Below are 21708 nucleotides of genomic sequence, written 5' to 3' on the forward strand. Positions count from 1 at the left end.
ACAATTAAGTTTAACCAATATTCTCTGCTGGTAGACATTTTGGATTGTTCTAACTTCTTATCATTAGAAATACAGCAAGGAACATCCTTATCAAATAGTTACACTGGTGCTTCTAGAGGATATATATCTAGCAGAACTGCTAAGACAAAAAAGGTTATGATCATTTTATATTTTTAATCTATTAAAAATTGCCCTCCAGGCCTAGAAGCAGTGATACCCCAATAACAGTGAGCATATCCAGTGCCCAGATATTAGGTTTCCAAATACCATTCTCCAATAAAAGCAACCAGAGCTCTTTGGAGTAGTTGATTCCAGGGCCAGGGCAGGAAAACTGCAATTTAGGCTAGTATCTTCTAGTGCCAGAAAATAAAGTGCTTAATAAAAAAAAAAAAAAAATAGGGACATGTCCAAAGGAAACAGGGGCCAACCCAAAAGAGCTCCCAATGGTCAAAGCTGGTACAATCTGGGCAACAAATAATGACAGTACTAGATTATATCCCAAAGAATAAAATAATATCCATGAGTCCATACTAATACAAATAAATGATTGAATAAATAAATGAGGGAGAAGAGACAAATCTTCCTTTTAGAAAAATTTTTATAATATTGGTAAATGTAGAAGGAATAAAGGAAATAGAAAAATGTCCATTAGAACATGACAGAAAGAATTACTACAGGCAAAATCCATCAGTGAATGCCAACACTGGTGAGCAAAAGTTAAAGCTGGATATTGTATGGTCTCAAAGTCTCTCCCCTAAATATGTATTAATAAAATATAATATACTGTATTAATATTTCTTCATCACAAAGGGAAAAACAGTAACATTACTGTGGAGAAACACAGTTGACACCACTTTAGCCAGGTGATCAAAGTTACCATTTCCGGTAATAAGGTATTAATACATGGACATCATGTAAGCCCTAGCAATGATGGACTTAGAAGAACACAACATCACTTCTTGTGGTATTCTTGACCAAATTGCATAATCTCAATTGATTCAGAAAAAAAGTCAGATAAACCCAAATTAGGGACATTCTACAAAGTAACTGACCAGTACTCTTCAAAATTGTCAAGGTCAGGAAAGAAAGACTGAGGAACTGTCATGGATTAGAGGAGACTAAGAAGACAGAACTCAATGCAATATGGGATCCTGGATTGGATACTGGAAAAGAAAAAGGACGTTTGTGGAAACACTGGCGAAACTCAAAGTCGTAGTTTAGTTAATATGAACAGTATTATGCCAACATTAATCTCTTATTTTTGATAATTATAATATGATGATATAAGATATTAACATTAGAAGAAGTTGGGTAAAAGAACCATGGAAATGGTATGCTATTTTTGCAACTCTTTTTAAAATTTATTTCAGGAAAGAAAGTAAAAATGCCCTCTAAAAAAGAATATTTCATTTCACATTCCCACTAGCAATATATTAATATGCCCATTTCTCCCGATCCCCTCCAACATTGCATTCAACTGTTGGATAGATGCCAAAAATACAATTTTAACTTGATATTTTTCATTATTAGCCAGTGAACATATGAAACGATTTCACTATATCTGAATTTTTCTTTTTCCTGGAGATAGGGTCTCACTCTGCCAGGGCTAGAGTGCAGTAGCATCATCATAACTCACTGCAGCCTCGAACTCCTGGGCTCAAGCGATCCTCCTGCCTCAGCTTCCCAAGCAGCTGGGACTACAGGTGCACACCACCATCCTCAGCATTTTTTTTTTTTTTGTACAGACAGGGTCTTGCACTCCTACCCTCAAGTGATTCTCTTGCCTTGGCCTCCCAAAGTACTAGGATTACAGATGTAAGCCACAGCCTATATCTGCATTTCTTACATAAATTACTTGTTCGAGTCCTTTGCCCATTTTTCATCGTATTCATTTTTTTCTTATAATTCATAAGAGCCTTTTGTAGACTAAGGAAATAAGCCCCTTGTCTGATATATTGCTAATATTTTTTCCCAGTATAGTTTTTCTCTTCATTCTGGGTGCTTCTTTTGGACAAATATTGGTTTTTAAGTTTTAAGTAGTAAAATGTATCTCCTCTGTGGCTTCTGCGTCATTTTCCCACTTCAAAATTATAAAACTATCTCCTCATGTTTCCTAAAAGTGTGATTACCAGGTCAAAGATAGATCTTTTTGGGGTGTGTACAGGAAGGTGGGGATGGAAGGGGAGGCTCTTGATATACTACAAAATTCCAGGAATTGAAAGGCTGTACCTATTTATACTTCCATCAGCACTGAATATTTTGCTACAAAATAATTTTATTAATAGACAAAAATATCTACCTTACCTGTACTCTACCCCCCCAAAAAAAACCAGTTTCAAAACCTATGTGATATTCACATTCTCTGACATTTTCTTGCTTCAGAGATTTTATTAATACCCTTCTTTCACCTCAGAATTTTGCTCAAAAGCCACCTTTTCTGGGATACCTTCACTATTATCTCAAAGCTAGCATTCTTAGCCTTCTTTGAACTCCTGTACCTCTTTTCCAATAGCTCTTAACTTTTAGTATATTACCTTGTATTATTTATGAATTTCTCTTAATTATCTAAACTGTAAGCTCACTTCAGGGTAAGGGCTGTGTCTTATCTCTGTATCCCACTGTGGCTTGTAAATAACATTCATTCCAATAAATATTTGATAAGAGAAACTAATAATTATCAACGATTACAGCTGGTTTAAGCTGTTATTTTTTCCCAAGCAATTAATATCAGCCTTGTCTTCATTTGCTTTTAACTATGTTTAAGCTAGAATTTTTTTTTTAGGTTATAACCTTCAACAGATATTTTTGGGAAACCATTTATGACACAAAGCTACGATTCTATTTTAGCATGATGATACTCTATTGTGGCCAAACAAAATCCTTGGTTCTACTCATAACCCACAAATTATTATTTTCAGTCTTAGGAGAACATACAAATTGCATGTCCATGACAACACTCAATATTTCTTTGCATAGTTAAATCTACAGTCTTCTGATTAACTTTCACTTTATCAGTTTCAAAACAATGCTTATTTATACTAGACCCATTGTCTTCATCTAAGATCAGACTCTAGTTTGAATGCCAAGAGTAATACTTAAACCCTAGCTAATAATTGTTGTCACCCATTTTGTAACATAACTTCTCCACTATAATTAGTATGGAGATATACATATAGATAGAGATCAAGTGCCTAACCCACGATGTGGAATACCAGACTTCACCAGGGACAGGAAGATAAACTGCATGCACACAGACTCCACTCCTTACTTACAAAGTCATGGACTTTCAGAGCCAAAGTGGGTTTTATGAGGACAGTGAACTAGTCTCTAAAAAAGAAACTCCTCTCATGGATGAACCTGGAGGACATTACGCTAAGTGACAGAAGCCAGACACAGAAGGGCAAATATGACATGATACCATTTATAGGGGGAATCTAAAATAGTCAAACTCATAGAAGCAGAGAGTAGAATGGTGGTTACCAGGGGCTGGGGAGAAGGAGAAACACGACAGTGTTAGTCAAAGGGTACGAAGTTTCAGTTATGCAAGATGAATAAGTCCTAAAGATCTACTGTATAGCATAGTGCCTATATTAATAATACTGTATTATATATTTAAAAATTAGCTAGGAGGATAAATCTTATGTTGTGTTCTCATCACACAAATAATATAAGTAAGAGGGTGAGAGGAAACTTTTGGAGGTGATGGATGGGTTATGGCATAGATTGTGGTGATGGTTTCATGGGAGTGTACTTACCTTTAAACTCCTCGAGTTGTAAACATTAAACCTGTACAGCTTTTTGTGTGTCAATTGTGCCTCAATAAAGTGGTTTTAAAAAATAAAGGACAGGATATTACTATCTATTTTTGGCGAGAATGGTTTTCAAAGTCAACTTTTTAATTATATAGCTGTAATTGTTCTCCAGGGAAAAATGAATATAAATTCGGGTGTGCAGCAAAGAAACTGTCAAATGAATCCATCCATTTCTCTTTGGAAGTCTCTGCAGTGTATATTTCTTAGGACAGTTTTGCTTCAGGGTGCTTTTCTTGTTCTGCTAACAGTGACAGAGGCAGGGTAAAGGAAACAGGGAACTAAGCAGTGGGATGCCTACGAAAATGAGAAGTGGAAGATGCTCGAAGACAAACTTTGCCTGGTTTGGCATTTTGTCTGGGTGATTTATTCTGCCCATTTGCTTCCTTTCCCTGATGCTTTGTTACAATCTCCACAGTTTCTGAGCCACACTTTTTTTCTCAACTTTCAAATTCAGTTTAAATACCTACCTTTTGGGAAATTGCTGCTATTTAATTTTTTAAGTCACTAATCTACCCCTCCCTCACATTTAATGACAAATAGAAGCTATTAACACTGGAGGTATTTGCAATATCTGGTCCAACAAAAGATTTTTAAAAGGAAGGTGAGGAGAGGGATGGAACATTCCATTTACTTTTTAATAAAAATTTTAAAATCTTGAATTTTGAATAGGGGTATACTCTAGCTTAAAATAACTTACTATAAAACTAATACATTGTGGAGTGAAATACTTAGTTGAAACTAAAATTTACTCAACTACTCTTTACCTACCTCACAAGATTGTTATAAGAATTAAATGAAAAAAAGTTGAACATAATAAAAACTGTAAACAATTTTAAAAAGAAACAGATCCTCCCATGACTAATAAGCTAAAATGGGGTCTGCTTTCTAGAACATTAGGAAAGCATCCTATATGCTTCCCTGTAAAGTAAAATTAAGAATTTCTTTATAATCAGTTTTGATTATAGTTTTAAGAGACCAGATAAAAGATGAATGTGAGAATATAAGAAAACAAGAAAAAGAAGTACACTATTGCTATCCTTTCAGTTACCTAGGATTAAATTAACAACAGTATCAACAAGGAAAATATTTTCTCTTTATAAGCTCTCAATATACCAACTACATTTACATAAGCATTTTGTAAAGTCATAAACATCAATAGATCATACTTTTGAGATCATACGGCTTGACTATTGTGAAACAACCACTGGGGGAAAAACTTTCAATAGATGAAAATTACTCGCACACTGGTAATTCTTGAGCCGGGATCAGGAATCTAATGATACTGACTTTTAAGTATTTTGGACAAATAGATTACATAATAGCAAGCATTGAACTCACCAAATCTCTCCCTTCCAAGTTTATTCATGAAATGTGTTGATACATGGATGAATCTGAATTTACAAGGTTTTTTACTAGAGACCTTTTCTGCATTAGCCGGAGTGCAAAAAATAAATAAGTAAAATAAAATACTAGAGACCTGAACAATACTTGAAGTGTTTGTTACCATAAGTGATTTTGACCAAAAAGTACTCCTATGTAACAATCAAGACTTTCCATAAAACTTGTGCAATTTTTACCAGAAGTTATGTTTTGTTTCTAAAAACCACAAAAACATGAGTCTTTACATGTACAGAAATGCCTAACATAATAAGCCATAAGCACACGTGGAGTAATAATTTTAGGAGAAAAAATTAGCACTTTCTCCTATATTAAATTTGAGATTGATAGACTATTTGAGAAAGGCAAAATATATTTTTAGAAACACAGACTCTTAGAGCTAAAATATGGCCCATTTTGATGATTCTGAAAGTATCATCTGGAGTTACCAGTTCCTTGCAGAACTACTATTTATAATATTGCATCCCTACTTTCATTTCTGCCATGAATAATTTTTATTTACTAAAACAGACAGCAATGCACTGGGGTTCTATCAAAATTAGCAGCAACTAAGAATAAAGAAATTACTCAGTGCTGCCAAAGGTATACAAAAAGGCACTTTAGGCTAGGCACGGTGGCTCACACCTGTAATCCAAGCACTTTGGGAGGCCAAGGCAGGAGGATCGCTTGAGGCCAGGAGTTGGAAATCTGCCTAGGTAACACAGCAAGACCCTGTCTCAACAAAAAATTTCTTTTTTAAAAGTCAGCAAGGTGTGGTGGCACATGCCTGTAGTCCAAGCTACTCAGGAGGCTGAGGAAGGAGGATGGCCTGAGCCCAGGAGTTGGAGGTTACAGAGAGCTATGATCATACCACTGCACTCCAGCCTGGGCTACCCTGTCTAAAAACAAACAAACAAGCAAAGGCACTTTGTATACTGTTGACATAAGTGGAAATTAATACATGCTTAATAAAAATAACTTGGCAATACGTGTCAAGAGGCCATAGGTCATACCTCGTGCTGGTAATTTCACTTTCTACTTCTAGGAATAGCCTAAAGGAAACAATCAGATGTATACAAAATACAGAAGACAGTCATCATTGTGGTATAGATAACAGAAAAATTAGGAACAACTTCAAATGCCCAATAAGAGATTGGTAAATTAGTGATGTATCCATATGATCAAATACTATGCAGCTATCAAATGCAGCATTTCCAAAGAATATTTAAGGATATGAGAAAATGTTCAAGATATATCAAGTGAAACTGGTATAAGATGAAAGTTAAAACACAACATCAACTTCTTCAAATTTATCTAGGCTACAAACCAAAATGTTAACCTCTGGGTTGTAGAAAATGTTCAGTTTTATCCTTATATTTTTCCTACATTTTCTAAAACTTCTGCAGTGAATATATTACTTTGTCATTTAATAAAAAAGTAGAAAATATAGCACCAGCCTTTCAATTAATTCTAGTGTGTGTCTGTGTAGGTGTTAAATGACAATGAATATGGTCCAAAAGGTGTTTGGTCCTACCCAAGTGGCAAAGTAATATTCTAAAAGGAGCCAAAAGATGGCTTTAACTATATTAAGGAAAGGAGACTGGACACCTCTGTTTTTAAACTAGACTCAGAGTAAAACAAACTCTACTTTTGCTCATATAATATAATCTATGATGCTAAATAAAACGAGGTTTCTTTTTTCTTACTATAACTACAACGTTAACTGTTTTCTAAAGCTAAGCATCCTTGCAGTCTCCTATGTCAAAATGTGACTAACAAAAATTGACTGCTACAGACTGAGTATTCCTAACCTGAAAATCCAAAATCTGAACTGCTCCAAAATCTGGAACTTTTTGAGCACCAACATGATGTGCAAAGGAAATTCTCATTGGAGCATTTCAGATTTTCAGATTACGAATGCTCAATCACTAAGTATATAATGGAAATACTCCAAAATCTGAAAAAATCTGAAATCCAAACCACTTCTGGTCCTAAGCATTTTGGATAAGGGATACTCAACCTATAGTAGGAAGCAAATAGACATTATCAAAAAGTCAGACAATCATGAAGAGTTCTGTACAGATGAAGGTAGAAATAATTTCTTTAAAACCAAGAGTTCCACTTCCTTATCCTAGTAAAACAAACAAGAACTCAAATGACAGATGGTATCTACATAAGATTTAATAGGTACCACATCATACTTGTATTCTTCTTCCCCATAATGAAAATGTTTTTCAGTAGACAAGAATCAGTCCCCTACGGGGGAATGAGACCTGCCCTAGCAGAATGTAAGGCAAGCAAAAGGCGCCAAGTGAGTATCATTCCTTTCATGTCTAGGATTGGTAGACCCAGACTGCTGCTTTCCACACAGGTGATCAGAAGGCCTGAAATCCACACAGGGATTTCAGAAGTGAGCTTTCCATCAGTACCCTCTTGTTTATAACCTGGTCTCTGGGACCAAATACTCAAACTTCAGAGGATATCATCTTACCTGAGACCGTCTGGCCTCAGACATTCCAAACAACTGTGCTATCACATTACAAATGTGTACTAGCTGACTTCCAAAAGAAGTAGGAGGCAGAAAAGGCTGAATCATTCTTTCCCTCACTCAAAAGTTTTCATTTCAAAATGTTTCGGCAACGGGTAAGCATCATTAAGTAATTTCACTTCCTGTAAGGCCCACACATCTACAAATGTGTCCTGCAATAATCTCGACAGGGCCTAGCAGCATAGAGTTCACAATACTAAAAATTATAAAAAGAACACAGCTGCTACACATATAACTCCACTACAATATACAATATTATATTTACTCGAAAATTAGTATTTTTACTCCAAAATAAAAGGAAATCTTTCTGTGGCTGATGGTTAACTCACCTAGGTTGAGCCAGTGCTTCTGAAGCTAAACTCACAAACTTGATCCCTGGATGAATTAGTTAAAACAGGGGTGATCGATCACATTTCCCAGCTTGCTGAGGACTGTCCCATGGTTTATGCCTATTATCCCAGCATAATTGTTATCAGAGGCCCCTTTCTTTTGCAAAAATATCCTAGTGATGATCCCAGTTATACCCTAACTCTGGTCCTACAGAGAACAAGGCAAGAATGTATAGCTATATTAGCAGAAGCTAACCTTCACTACTGGAAAAACATTTCCAGGTACAAACTCCTGTTTGTACTGTAGACTGTTTGAGTCTATGATGGGCAAGTAAATGCAAGCAACAGCTACATGCCATTAATCACACACACAACTCTTTATTCCAAGTGTTTCAACAATATCAAATTACTACAATCTTAAATAGTTTATGTACATTGATAATCCAACTTCTAAAATCTAGATTAATGCCTTAACCGATGATGTAAACTGAAGTCAATTTCTCATCTTACAAAAAACACACTTGTATTTTAAGTACATAGAGAATAAATCAGGTAAGTACACTGTAAGAAAATATCTCCATTTATAGGTTTTTAATTTGGTTGACTTTTAAAGACCATAGTTATATTTAAGAAATTACGTTCACCCTTTAACTAACTTTAAAAATCAGTAGTTACTGTTCTTTTAGAATTTGTCTAGCAGGTTTTCTAGGCCTCACCGGAAGACCCCATAAAAAATAAATAAATAAATAAATAAATAAATAAATAAATAAAAATCAGAGAAAAGGATATTGCCAAGTTAACCTTAGGAATCAAGCAAAAATTCTATTGCAGAGAATACATATTTTACAGTAAATTTTATTTTTTGTAAAAAATATATGACCAGTAATAATTTCTCATCTATGATTTTCTGGAAAATATGGGTTACCAACCTTAGAGTTGCATATCAAATGAAGTATTTGATTCCCAATGATAAAAGACTAAAGCAAACCTGAGAGTTTCTAAGAACTAATCTGGTTCCTGTAAGCTCCAGCTCTGTGAATGTTAGGCTACACTAGACAGACTATTCTGTTTACTAAGAAAGATTTTGCTGAAAATGGCCTGTCAGGGGAAAAAAATACAGATTAACAGGACGAGGTGCCACGCTTCATTGAAGGCTAAGGAAGAGAACATTAAAGCTCCACGAAACACTACGCTCCAGCTGAGGGGCAGTCTAGTATGGTAATTAGCAGCCAATATGCTACAGCCAGACAGCCTGGGTTCAATTCCTGGCTATGCAACTTACTAAAGGTGGGTAACCTAGGGCAAAATATTTAACGTCTTTGCCTCATTTGCCACAACCATAAAATGGAGGGGATGATACTACTACCTACAGGGACTATCATGCAGCTTTAAAGAGTTGATCTTACAATTCTAGCCATTATGCACTTTTTTCAGCTTCTCAAAAGCACCAAAGTTAATCTCTTACCTCTGCTTCTAGCACATCCTTTCCCCTCTGCCAAGAATATTCTCTTCTCCCTTTTCCTGGCTTCCTTTGGGTCTCAGTTTAAATGAAGCTAGTAGAAAGCCTTCCTTGACCTCTTATGTTAGGTTGGGTGCCTCTGCTGCTTGCCCTCAAAGCACCCTAGAGCACAGCACATAAACTTGTTTAAGTTTCTGTTCCCCTGCTAGGCTGTAAGCTCCTTAAAGGCAGAGGTCATGTCTGTCTTGATCACCTCTGTAATCCTCAGACAGTACAGGTTCACAGTAGGTGCTTAATAAATATTTCTTGAATGAACATAGACTGAAACAAGTCATACTAGGTAGAAAGGAAACCAAAGAGGGATTTCCAAGTTAAATCTTTCACTCTAAGCAGAAGTTTACGCCTCTTCACATTTGAGATATATAGGAGTGCTACATTGAGAGGCTTGCCATTAAACATGAGAAGTGCCACGTTCTAACCAAGTACAAACTTAATGCCCATTTTGGGTAAGAACCATGACTTCATAACCGAGCAAATAACAGTCTGTTCAGTGTGTTTACACTTATTATTTTACATCCCATATTCCAAAGCCTTTATTAAAATAAGGATATCACAGAAAAATGATATGGCTAGTATAGATCCTTGAATATTATCAGTTGGACTAAATGAAACTCATAAGTGCCAGTGACATAGGTGGTGAGAAGAGAAGGAAGGTGAGACCATGAACATGGAGGAGCACATAAGAAAGAAAAAAAGTCAATTTGATACGGTGGAGAGTGCCAGAGCAATATCAGCAGCTTGTCTACAAGGTGCCACTGGGTGGCACCAGTGCCCCTGGCTACTCATTACAGATATGGAACCAGGAGAAAGAACTATTAGGGCATCTTGAAGAATTTATGTGAAAGCTCAGAAATCTATCTCCATTACACTGAAGTTCAAGTTCTCTGCATGTGTCATCAACACAGGGATAGGACTTAAGGATGTGTTTATTAGAGACTCCAGGAAGGTGAGTTTGTCAACATTTTTTGCTTAGTCAAAAGGTTTCAGAGTCAGTTTACCATTCTAAATGCAGAGATTCTCAGAGAAGTATAAGAAAGGAGGAACGGGTCACAATAATCGAGAAAGCTTTTTCTTTTTTATTTTTCTGAGACGGAGTCTCACTCTGTTACCCAAGCTAGAGTGCCGTGGAGTCAGCCTAGCTCACAGCAACCTCAAACTCCTGGGCTCAAGCGATCCTCTTGCCTCAGTTTCCCGAGTAGCTGGGACTACAGGCATGCGCCACCATGCCCAGCTAATTTTTTTCTATATACATTTTTAGCTGTCCAGATCATTTCTTTCTATTTTTAGTAGAGAAGAGGTCTCACTCTTGCTCAGGCTGGTCTCGAACTCCTGACCTCAAGTGATCCTCCCACCTCGGCCTCCCAGAGTGCTAGGATTACAGGCGTGAGCCACTGCGCCTGGCCTGGAAAGCTTTTTCAAACTATTAGGCTGAACCATATAACACTGCCAATGGTCAAAAATCTGTTACATGCAAAAAACCTCAGCAATTTCAAATGGTCCAACCTAATATACACATATTTAGAATCACTGGCTTATTGAGCCATTGTTATTGATGAGAGTATGTCATATTTCTCTGGTTTATTAGGGGGGAAAAGATTGAGAACACACAGTTGGCCTTTTTCTTAAAGTCATGAAGAATTAACTGAGCAAAGAAATGGAAACAACAAAATACCTAAGGATAGGGAATAGATCACTGTCATGCACTGCATAATGATGTTTCAGTCAACAATGTACTGCATACGCAGTGGCCCCATAAGATTATAATAGAGCTGAAAAATTTCTGTTGCCTAGTGATGTCATCGTTGTAGTAATGTCCTAATGTAAAGCATTATGCAAATTTATGATGAAAAAAATAAACCATGCAAACCACCATGGACAAATTTCTGAAAAGAGTGACACCTCCTTAGAAAGAGTTTCAGGCAAGGCCTTCAGGAGACATTCCAGAAGAAGGTACTATTATCACAGGAGATGACAGCTCCATGTGCATTATTGCCCCTGAAAAACTTCCAGTGGGATAAGATGTGGAGGTGGAAGACAGTGATATTGATGATCCTGACTGCGTATAGGCATAGGCTAACGGGTATGCTGTGTCTTAGTTTTTAACAAAAAAGTTTTAAAAGCTTAAAAAACAAATTTTAGAAACAGAAAAAAAAAACTTATAGAATAAGGACAAAAACAAAAAATATTTTTGTACAGCTGTACAATGTGTGTTTTAAGCTGTGTTATTACAAGAGTCAAAAGGTTAAAAAAAATTAAAAAGTTTATAAAGTAAAAGAATTATAAGCCAAAGTTAATTCATTACCAAAGAAATAAAAAATAGTATTTATAAATTTAGTGTAACCTAAGTATACAGTGTCTATATGATCTACGGTAATGTCCTAGGCCTTCACTTTCACTCACCACTAACTCACTGACTCACCCAGACCAACTTCCAGTTCTGCAAGCTCCATTTACGGTAAGTCCCTCATACAAATGTACCATCTTTTATCTTTTATACCATATTTTTATTGTACCTTTTCTAGGTTTACATATGTTCAGATACACAAATACTTACCATTGTGTTATAGTTGCTTATAGCATTCGGTACAGTAACATGCTGTACAGGTTTACAGTTTAGGAGACACAGGCTTGTACCATATAGACTAGGTGTGTAGTAGGCTATACCACCTAGGTTCGTGTAAGTACACTCTGTGATGTTCCAACACCGATGAAATCACCTAATGATGCATTTCTCAGAACCTATCACTGTGGTTAAGCAATGTGTAACTATATTAAAAATAGCAGATGTGGGAAGTTTCAAACAAAAAAGTCAATGCTATATTAAATATAAAAAACCAAATTGCTTGAAACCTAAAAATTTTAAAAACAAAAAAATTGGGCCAGGCATAATGGCTCACACCTCTAATCCCAGCTCTTTGGGAGGCCAAGGTGGGAGGATCTCTTGAGGCCAGGAGTTCAAGACTAGCCTGGGCAACACAGTGAGACCCCGTCTCTAAAAATATATATATATTTTTTAAATTATCTGAGCATGGTGGTGCATGCCTGCAGTCCCAGCTACTCAGGAGGGTGCGGCAAGAGAATCGCGTGAGCCTAGGAGTTCAAGGTTACAGTGAGCTATGATCACGTTACTGCACTCCAGCCTGGGCAACAGGAGGAGACGTTGTCTCAAAAAAAAAAAAAATTACAATAAAAAAATTACAAAACAACATATAAAATACATTTTGAAATCTGTCTTTTAGGGAAATCCCAAAATTTTGGGAGGGGAATGGATTTGTATTCTCCTTGGAAAAAATTATGGAAGGATATATAATAAAAATATCAGTAGCTGCCTCTGGGTAGGAGGATTACCTGTACTGTGTTTTATTTTCATCTACATACATTTTCTAAAATTAAAAAGTATAATAATTTTGGGTCCTGGAACAGAAAAAAAACTTTGGTAGAAAAACTAGGGAAGTTCAAATAAATTCTACAGATTAGTTAATAGTATTACAACAGCATTATGTAAAATGTCAACATTTGGGGAAGCTGGATATAGATTATATAGAATTTCTAAATTACCTTTAACAAATTTTCTGTAATCTAAAATTATTCTAACATATTTATTTTAAAAAATCCTATGTTATTAAGATCACATTTTAAAAATCTAAAAAACATTAACACTAAAAATTTTTTTTAAAAATCTAGAAGAAAGAATTCATTTGGTTAAGGGGGCCTTATATATTAACATATATAAGAATATGATAGAATAAAGCTTCTTTGGTATTAAGTTGCTGTGCCTTCTAACATTACAACAAAAAGTTGTAAAGACAATTCCCTCATCTGCCCTTTCCTAAATATAAAAGTGCTATCACCATACTAGGCATAGATTCACTGAAGCAGGAAAGAAATGGTTAAGTCTCTACTTTACTTGGTCTTGTAAACATCATTGCTGAAAACTAACATACCACAATAACATGTTGATTTGAGGAGGCAAGGAATTAACAGTTAAGCATAGCCAGTAACAACCCTCTTCCTTCAAAATATTTTTAAAAATCTAGTTTTCCAAATCCTGGATAGTTACAGGTACATGCGCATGCATTTGTTCAAGAAATATTCCCTGAGTATGTTCTATGTCCTGCCCTGTGGAGCCTACTGTTCAATAGATAATCTTTTAAGCGGACAGCAGTGTTAATATTTGACACAGACAGCTAGACATATAGGTAGAAAAGGAAAGAAGGGTCATTCATGAGGCAATCCTTAACCCTATAATAATATCCCAAACTGATGATTATTCTTGTACACTTTTAAAAGTTGATAATAATAGCTACCTTCTGGGATTATCCAGTTATACCTGTTACTGCTTATGTATCAGCTGGCTTACCTAAAAATGGATTTTATTAAAAACTTCCTTCAGGCCGGGTGCAATGGCTCCCACAGTCTGGGAGGCCGAGGTGGGAGGATCCCTTGAGCTCAGGAGTTCAAGATCAGCCTGAGCAAGAGTGAGACCCCGTCTCTACTAAAAATAGAAAAATTAGCTGGCTGTAGTGTCATGCGCCTCTAGTCCCAGATACTGGAGAGGCTGAGGCAGGAAGATCACCTGAGTTCAGGACTTTGAGGTTGCAGGGAACTATGATGATGCCACTACACTCTACCCAGGGCGACAGAACGAGACTCTGCCTCAAAAAGAAAAAAAAATTTCCTTCAAATACCGGGGCAAGGAAAAGTATGCAGAGCCAAAGGATGAAAATAAGGTTCTGAAGGAGAAGAATGAAAGAAAAGAAGAAAAGGAAGAAAGAAAAATGCAGTCAAAAAGCACAAACCAACAACTAAAACATCTTGATCAATTTCATCTGCAGACTAGCCAGCTGTTACAAACAATGCTGTCTAGTTATAATACTACTCTATCTAGCAAGTGTACAATTTAGAATAGGCTAGTTCCACTGTAGAACATGCCCAATGGAAGTTTCATGCTTCACGTACTTAAAATGCCTCAATATAAGGCACTTTTGCAGAGTACCAAAACAAGAATTCTAAGAAAAGATTTAAAGAGAAGTGCCAGAGTACTAAAAAAGCCCAAGCAGAGCAGGAGTCTTTTTCCCATCTCAATGAAATACTATTTAAGGAAGGGGAGTTACGTATCCCCATATAAAGGTCAGCCAAGAAACCTGCTGCAATTCCAACAGTGTTGATATTTCCCACTAGTAGATATTGCCCATGTATCCCTAATGCATTTAGCTTCTGCCGCATCTGCAATGTAATGTGCCTTTAAGGCATCCTTTTGCAGTTATTTCTGTGATTAATCTAAAATATATCACCTTTAAACTAGGCAGTAATTCAATCCTCCTAAAGGCATCTGCAACCAATGTGAATAGCAGTAAAAGATAAGATAGTTTGCTTGTTCACATATATGGGGCAGTCTGCTACTTACTTTTCTTCAAAAGCAAAACTAAGGTCAACACAGAGGATGGTTTTGTTTCCTTTAAATACACCTTGAGCTCTGTCTGATGCCATACATCTTGAGCTCTGATGGCTATGCGATGGTGTTTTATAGGCCAGATTTTTGTAAAGAATAAGAAAAGATGCACCCGAATCTTATGGTGTCCAGGGCTCCTATGCCAAGCCCAGGCAACATCCTGATCTTCCAGCAGCAATGCGGCAGTGCTGGCGAGGAAAAAGTGGTCTAGCAACAGCAGGACATGACCCCAGACCTGGCCAAGAACCATATTCAATACAAATCCCAAACTTTAGAGGGTCACTCCACAGAACAGTTTATGCAACCCAAATTAACTGTGCAATTTTGAAATATCATTGATTTTCTTTAACTCAAAAGGTAGAGGTCATCAGCAGAGCCCATGAGTCTAAGAACTGATTTTCTGTCCTGAACAAAGTCCTAGTCACTGCTCCCAATGCAAAAGAAACATTTCCCCATGATTTCATGACAAAATGTTACAACAGCTAGAGAGAAAGACTGGAAAAATAATATGACTTAAAGTATTACATTAGCTAGAAATGATGCAAACTTAGAGAAAGCAACTCTAGGCTGAAAGATAATTCCTTCAACAAAAATCAGCTGCTTCAAAATGAGTTGGTTGCATCTCACTAAAGTTACATGGAAGTATTATAGGCCAGGCGTGGTGGCTCATGCCTGTAATCCTAGCACTCTCCGAGGCCGAGGTGGGAGGATTGCTTCAAGTCAGGAGTTCGAGACAAACCTGAGCAAGAGTGAGACACCATCTCTACTAAAAATAGAAAAAATTAGCTGGCCATGGTGGCGCATGCCTGTAGTCCCAGCTAGTTGGGAGGCTGAGGCAGGAGGATCGCTTAAGCCTAGGAATTTGAGGTTGCTGTGAGCTAGGCTGATGCCACAGTACTCTAGCCCAGGCAACACAGTGAGACTGTCTCAAAAAAAAAAGAAAATATTTGAAGAAAAATTGAAGAAAAAAAATTTTAAAGAGATTATATAACAGTAATCCCACCTTTGAAAAAGACAGCAGAGTTTTTGATTCAATTTTGCAGATTTTCACTGGAGATTGTGATCGTCAAATGAAACACTGCAGGGCTTCTCAATACACTATTTAGCTTAAGAAACTCCACAGGCTACAACTTGTTTTTTAAATATGTCTCATAAGTACGGACTGGACTTGAGATTCCTGGTTTTCAAAACTCTGGACATAGACCATAAATTCACTGCCACTTTCTCCTCATCTTGGTGATGTCTTAGTATAGCATCCACCTCCTCTTTCCTGTTGAAAGTGTCCTAAGTAAAGTGATCCTTCAATCAAAGAGGAGGCAGAGAGATAGTCAACAGAATTCCTCAATTGAGGACAATTAAAAACAAGATTATAAGCAAGCACTTTATCCCTATGAGGCCAAAAACAAAAAACTATGGTCTTTAGGGCCAGGTTTTTTTTTCTTTTCTTTTCTTTTTTTTTTTTTTTTTTCAGAAGAAGATCCATTATCTGAAACTTTTGTTAGGAACAAATCCCCCATTTTATTTTACTAAAGGTTGTCACTGCAATCACAGGCCAATCACTCCACAGAAACATTTTATGTAACCAAAAAACAATGGCATAAATGCAGGCTGCCACAGAGATAAGACAGGGGTTGGGGAGCTATCCCACCACTGGAATGTTCTTCCAAGTGCTAGAGGTGCCACCTTTGCAGAGCACTTGTGCCTACAGCAGCTTAAGAGTGACCTCTACCTAGTGAGTACTCAAGACAGCTGACAGGGCTGGTGCAAGTATCTTTTTAACCCCCATAGCAATTTTGTACTCCCGAGGTTGACAATTATCAATTATTCCATTCTAACCAACTTAGTCCCAAAAGAAATGCAAAGATATGGCTGAGCTGTAAAAAGTTATGTTGGGGAACTCCATTTCAAAACAGGAATAAAAAAGAAGGTGGTGGATTCACCATGAAGGTTTTCATTTTGCAGCTGTGTCTTCTAAAAACAGTCTGTACTTTAAGGGATCCCACCTGTAATGAAGTGAATTCTTTGGGGGATATTTCCTTAAAAAAAAAAAAAGTTACTCTCCTACAAACATTTTAATATTTAATCTCTTGGTGATCAAGAGAATGTTAAAATTGGCCGGGCGCGGTGGCTCACGCCTGTAATCCTGGCACTCTGGGAGGCTGAGGCGGGTGGATCGTTTGAGCTCAAGAGTTCGAGACCCTGTCTCTACTAAAAACAGAAAGAAATTATCTGGACAGCTAAAAATATATATAGAAAAAATTAGCTGGCATGGTGGCACATGCCTGTAGTCCTGCTACTCAAGAGGCTGAGGCAGTAGGATTGCTTGAGCCCAGGAGTTTGAGGTTGCTGTGAGCTAGGCTGACACCATGGCACTCTAGCCTGGGCAACAGAGTGAGACTCTGTCTCAAAAGAAAAAAAAAAGAGAATGTTAAAATTAATGTCAATATTTATATAAATTTTTAAAAACCTGCTCCCACATAGTAATCCTGGTCTTTATACTTGACACTAAAACCAAACTCTAAGTAAAGCAGTCCAAAAATTTCTGGGGGAAAATTTGCATTACATAACATCCTTAGGAGGTCAGCAATTTTGCTTAAAAACCGTGTAACTGTATTTGAATGGATATGCTAACACTGACATTTCTTCTATTTGGGGAAATAAACACTACATAGCTTCCCATCTGCAGGTTGTTCTAATTCACAAACAGTGCCCCTGAGCCCTGCCTTTTCTAATTTCCAGGTTATGGAAGCAACTTGCTTCCCAGAAATTCCAACCTAGTCCTGTAAGGAATTGTCTGGGCACAGAGAGGACACCAATGGGCTTTCAAAACGCTTTGGGTCTTGCATTGGTTCCTGACACTTCTAAACCCCATATATTCCACCAAAGACTTTAAACCACCCTGGACTAACCTTGCAATTGACCTTTGACAAAATGTGGAAAGTTTCTGTCATTCCAGGTGAAGGAATACCATTATCCCTGGCCTGCTTTTCTTTTTTCTGCTCTGTCTGAAACATATTAATTCAACAACTGTTATGGCTACTTCTGCTCAGTTCCACCCATCAGTAAAATTATGATTTTTCAACTATTCTCTTAAGCTACTTCTCAACTTAGTATCTTCAGTGGTCATGTGAAACACGCAGTCTTTTACTTGGATTCAGCCCATGCAATATTAGTGCTAGTTCTCTTTTGTCTTCTCAAAGCCATGACTGAATTTTAAGCTCATTCACCAAGTTCCTGTTTCTATCTGAGAGAAGTTTTCAGCTTTCAGTTCTTTTGAGAAGCAGGAACAACTAATATATACTGAGCACAATGAATGACAACTATCTCAGCACTAGCAGCTCTGCCTATTATCCAGGTTTTCTTTGATAAAGCATCACTCAGGTACCCCCAGGGAGCTGGTCCTTCAAACTCCTATCATTACTTTTTTATAGTATTAAAAATACCTTAAGCATACATTAAAGGTAATAAACAGAATATCTAAGTGAGAACAGGTATTTCACCATGCCTCCCCACTGCACTAACCTCATAACAACCACTAGAATCCACCATTAACATTTTCAACACCTTTCTAATAGTCTAATCTCACATGCCTCCCTCATTAATTGAGAAATAGGGAGCCTCTATCCTGACTCCCTGTAAAATTTGTAACTTGAAAGTACCTATGAGAGAAAAACCCTCCCTGCTGTAAAAAATCAATTCCAAACAGGCCTAAATACATAGCCTTGGAAAATAGAGACATTGTTTCAATTGCCATAACAAAAACATGAGTAACTATCCTGGGCCTTCACATTAACACCAAGTAGAATCTTCTTTTGTACAATGCTCTATTGAATTCATGGAAAATGATTAAAGTAGCAAAAGTCTTCATGGCCAAGTAAGACATTTTCACCTCTATGTCCCACAGCATAAACTCGGAGGAAGTCATAATGGGTCTGCAGTGGATTTGTTTAACAAATGCTACTAGATGACTTGAGAAAGCAGCATACATATCTACTTGCCTAAATTAAACTTGGTCCTCCAACACCGTTCTACTAACATTCAATTTTATATACTGTAGACTGAGATATCATAGACAAAGATTCATGTTGCTATAGATGCCTAGTTTTCTTTACTTTTGTAAGTTGTAAAAGAATACAACTACACACAGGCACACCCTTATGAAAAACTGGTCACAGCAGTTGTTTTTTCTTTGAAGAAAAATAACCATTCACGTTCAGTTTTAAAATCTTCATTACAACCAAACTCCACCCAAAAAAGCTTCCTAATGACATTTTAATATATTGCACTTATACATTATCACTAGTAACTACAATGTCAAGAACATCTATGTTCATAGTGAAAGTCAAAACAGAATTGAACTGGTTCAACATTGAGAACTTAAAAATTCCTTGGTTATTTACTTTTGGTAACCATGACTTTAAGATTATAGTTTGTCCTAGAAAACAGTTATTCTAACTAAAACACCATCTTTACATGGCACAATGTTGGTCATTTCCCACCAGATGTATTTTTCACTTATTCAAAGTTACTGATCCTGAAAGAGGCTCACAATACTATATCAAATTAAGGAAGCAAGTTACAAATACGTATGTACAGTAAAAACCTATTTTTGTAGAAAGATGATACATATGTATGCACATGTGCATGCAAATGTGTATATGTGCATGCAAGTGTCCATACAGATACATGCAAACACATATGCACAATCATATACACCAAAAAGTTGACAATAGATCTCTCTGGGTAGAGGATTACAGCGTATTTATTCGTCTTTATGCTTATATTTTTGGTATAGAAAATTTAGAAAATACAAATAGTACTTAAACAATGGGAGAAAATTATTAAAAAACCTGAGTGCTCAATCAACACAAGACCTTACATTTCTAGCACAATGTTGTATAATGAAAGAATCCTATTATAAGTATCCTTTACTGTGCAAATGTCTTATATGATTAATCCACACGATCACTATCAAAATAGTAATTATAAATTGCCACATACACTATAGAACTGTATAGGGTAAGAAGTAAAAGCGTCCCTATACTGCCTTCCTCTAACACCACTCCCCTTTCCTCTAGGGATAACTACACTTGATGAGTATCAATCAGAGCCCTTTACATTATCCACAAAAAGATAAGAGTTTGTTTGTTTCTAGATAAGTGCAATCATGGTATACAACAGTTCTGTTACTCCCTCCCCTTCTCCTTCCCTACTTAACAACCTACTTTTGAACTCCTATGTTAGTTTATATAGGTCTATCTTTGGAGAGCTTTTTTTTTTAATTTAATAGGTCCATGGTATACCATAGTACAGTCTATTACTATTTAAATCTTCCTGGCCTCACACCTGGAATCCCAGCACTTTGGGAGGCTGAGGCAGGAGAATCACTTGAGGCCAGGAGTTTGAAACCAGCCTGGGCAACACAGGGAGACCCCCATCTCTATATATACATTAAAAAAATTTTTAAATCAATAATAAATCATTCCCCTACTGATGGATATTTAGGTTGCTGCCAAATTTTCACTGTTATGAGTAGTTTCACCACAGTGAAACCTTATAGTCTTATACACATGGTATTTCCCTAGAATTGTTTTCTAATAGAATTGCTGGGTCAAAATATGGGCACATTCGAAAATATGAGAATTTTAGTATTCTTTATCAAAGTTATACAATGTGCATGCTTATTAACAGTGTAAGAGAATGCTGATTTATTAGAAGTTGATATAAGATTTAGAATTTGCCAATGTATTTGGTGTAAAATGGTTTGTATTTCCATAATTACTAAAGTGGATTTGAACATCTTTTTTATTCATCATTATTCTTTCTTTTTCTGGGAAATGCCAATTTATAACCCTCTGAAATTTTTTCTAACGGGTGTAGGAGTATGGATATTATACAGTAGAAACTCTTACGTGATTTGGAATAGTTGGTTATTTAATTGAAAAGGTCAATTCAGGTGAACAATCATAAGAAATATGTACATGAAAAACATTTCATTATATCTTCATTTTATCACTGGTAAATGTACACTCATTCACCAAACTTTTTATATAGGGCCAAGAGGCCAAGACCTTTTTCTATAACACCAGGCCCACTCACTGAGTGAAATTTAAACTGAATTCTTAGTGTAAAACTTCAAAGAATTTTAAAGACACTTGCAAAGCAAAGTGAGTACAGAATCCTTTTAGGTTTTTATATTTATTTTACATAAATCTTTTATAGTTATCTTACCCACACCTAATTGGACAGTATTTTTTCTTTTAGCAACTTGCTTCCATCAACTCTTCTCAAAACACTCAGTTGGTTTCATTATAATGAATCTAATGTAACCATCACCCAGCTTCAACAATTATATGTGCTAAATTGTGTTTCTCTGATACTACCTACAACCCCACTTCCCACCCAACCCCCACATAATGTGAAGCAAATACCAGACATCATATCATTTCATCTGTAAATTTTCAGTAAGAGGAACTCCAACTTTCCCCACTCATATTTTTTCTGATTATAAAATTTTAAACAAATTACATATTTTAAAAAAGTACAACCAACACATACAGGTTTAATAAAAAAAAACATCTGCTCTACTGGTAGGTACACAAGTACACTGGAATACTGGATATCAATCAACTAATAGCAAGTGTTCAGTGTACAGTGTATTTTACAAAGGA

The 21708-nt window shown here is 36.4% G+C and overlaps 1 protein-coding gene and 1 non-coding gene across 3 annotated transcripts in view; one reads left to right on the forward strand and one right to left on the reverse strand.

The window, feature by feature from the left end:
- The window catches only part of ACSL4 (acyl-CoA synthetase long chain family member 4), a 96444-nt gene that overhangs the window by 68511 nt on the left and 6225 nt on the right, over nucleotides 1–21708 (reverse strand). The gene's annotated exons all lie outside the window — the stretch shown is intronic.
- LOC123628970 lies at nucleotides 8732–8794 on the forward strand. Its single transcript, XR_006731845.1, has one exon. It is a non-coding gene; the product is annotated as a U7 small nuclear RNA (small nuclear RNA).

The sequence above is a fragment of the Lemur catta genome, chromosome X (genome assembly GCF_020740605.2).
Source record: "Lemur catta isolate mLemCat1 chromosome X, mLemCat1.pri, whole genome shotgun sequence".
Taxonomy (NCBI): Eukaryota; Metazoa; Chordata; class Mammalia; order Primates; family Lemuridae; genus Lemur; species Lemur catta.